This window comes from Squalius cephalus (genome assembly GCF_949319135.1).
Source record: "Squalius cephalus genome assembly, chromosome: 10".
In the NCBI taxonomy this organism is placed as follows: domain Eukaryota; kingdom Metazoa; phylum Chordata; class Actinopteri; order Cypriniformes; family Leuciscidae; genus Squalius; species Squalius cephalus.
This window is the reverse complement of record NC_137131.1, coordinates 2,044,502-2,047,001: the sequence shown is the minus strand read 5'-3', so window position 1 is coordinate 2,047,001 and position 2,500 is coordinate 2,044,502. Positions and strand designations below refer to the sequence as shown.

General features: G+C 36.0%; 1 protein-coding gene across 4 annotated transcripts in view; it reads right to left on the bottom strand.

The window, feature by feature from the left end:
- cbfa2t2 (CBFA2/RUNX1 partner transcriptional co-repressor 2) overlaps nt 1-2,500 on the bottom strand; it is a 45,320-nt gene that overhangs the window by 23,568 nt on the left and 19,252 nt on the right. The window lies entirely within an intron of this gene.

Sequence of the window (2,500 nt, the reverse complement as noted above, 5' to 3'; positions counted from 1 at the left end):
TGTGTGTGTGTGTGTGTGTGTGTGTGTGTGTGTGTGTGTGTGTGTGTGTGTCAGGACTAAAGCCACTGTCCTTTGGCTCATCGGAAGCATCTGCTCATTGAATTGCTGCCCTTCTGACCTCAGTGGGACTAATTGATTGGCCGGGTTATCAATCACTCAACGGCTGCTCTGATTGGCTCATTCCACTTGATTTTAGAAACACAGAGATCAAGCGGAGTCGATAAGAGTCTGTTGAAATGTTAATGTCAGTGTTTCTCTGTTCTGATATAAGCAGAACTATCCCTGCACCAGCTGTGTCACGTCTCAGGCCTGAAGTCCAGATGTACAACACGCTGTCGACTCTCTGGACTAAACATGAACGATATATGTGCCACTTATGGAGATCGATACATGAATCCTGTAGCATTTAAATACCATGGTAAATCAAACAGTACCACGGTGTATATCTGATAGTTGTCAGTGTTGTTATTGTTAACTAAAACTTTTTTTTTTTATTGAAAAATGGCTGGAATAAAATAAAATAAAATATGCACATTAGATGCAAAAGTTAAAGTTGAAGACATATTTAATAAAAATGATAAAAGCAAATACCAAAATTACTTAAACGAAAACAAAAAATATAAAAATAAAAGCAAATTCTAAATATTAATTGATACTTGCACAAATCATACTAAAATTACTTAAGAAAAGTTTGACACAAAATGTACTGTGCTTTTTACTATTAATTTACCATGGTATTCATGTAAATTCCTTGATGCATGAATATGCTAATCATTTAGTACCGTAGTAAATATAAAAAGTACCATGTTTTTGATAGCATCGCTCTCACGTTCACAACAAGCGTTGAGTCGAGCTCCGTTAGATCTTCTTTAATTATGGGGCCCTTAAAGACAAACCGTCTGAAGCTAGACTCCTTCAGGGCCCCTGAGGGCCTCCAGAAAGTGCTGTTCGGGGTCATCAAGCACAAGCCACCCAGCGCTACATCTTCACTAGGGCTACGAGAGGCTGTTCTGATGTCCCACAGACCCCCGGACCACACAGGAGGTCAAAGGTTTTAACGGCAAGCGGGACAATGGTGTGATTGAGCGCGGCCGCACACACACCTCCATCACACGCAACAGTAAAACGGTTGTTTTAAGGCTAATCGCTCGGACCCGTCGCTGCCTTGATGACAAGACGACAGTTAGCGTTGCTTTAGCAGAGCTAATGTGGAACTTCCTGCCTTCAGCGTTACTCAACAGCTGCTCTATAGATGTGTGTGTGTGTGTGTGTGTGTGTGTGTGTGTGTGTGTGTGTGTGACATGACCTCATCATATTCATATACAACAGTACTTGTTGGTGTTTTTGTAGGTGAACATGATATACACACTTATTACTGTTAACTAAAAGTTATTATCATTTACTAAAACCCTAAAACAATTTTCATTACTTGAAATGAAATTAACATTAACTGATTTTTTATTTTTTATTTTTTTTATATATTTTTAAAATATTTCAGCTATAGTTGCAAGTGCAATATTTGTTTTTTTTTAGTTTAGTTTAAGTTCTAAAATAACTAAAAGTAAATAAACTAAAACTTAAAATTAGACACTAATAAAAACGCACACAACAAAATGACTAAAAATAAATTGCTCAAAATTGCTCAAACTCAAAATATAAATGATTCTGAGATAAAAAAAAATATACACTACTGTTGAAATGTTTGACACTTAAAGTAGAAATTGATACTTTTATTCATAAAGGATACATTAAATTGTTTAAATGTGAATTTAAGAATGATTAGAATGATTTCTGAAGGATCATGTGACAGTAATAATGCTGAAAATTCAGCTTTGATCACAGAAATAAATTACATTTTAAAATATATTCGCATAGAAAACGGCTATTCTAAATTATAATAATATTTCACAATTTTGCATGTATTTTGATCATATAACTGCAGCCGTGGAGAGCAGAAGAGACTTCTTTCTAAAAAATATTAAAATATATTACCAACCCCAAACTTTTGAATGGTAGTACATAAATCTACTATAGTATTATGAACTGATTCCATCACTCTGCTAAGGTACAGTAAATATCTCAAGCAAAGTATTGAAGTAAAACACTAGAAATGGTGCTAAAATGTGCTTTCAGCACTAGTTGGATTCCAGTCCAAAGTTCTGAGTTTGTACAGAAAAGCAGACAGCAAGTCTACAGGGAAAAAAGAAATAACACACACACACACACACACACACACACACTGTGCTGTCAGTATGACGGTGTGCAGTCGTCCTCGGGCTGGAGATTGTGTTAAAGTGACACACAGCAGACCTGCAGAAACACACACACCGCTCAGAGACGAACATCAGTCCAGGTCTCAAATATCTCAAAACCCAAATTACAATTTGATCGAATCTAGAGTTTCAAAAGAGCTAAGATTTGCCAAAGTCTACAATGAATCGCAAGAGATCTCAATATGAACTCAAACATGATTTATAGCTCTATATGACACCATCCTGAG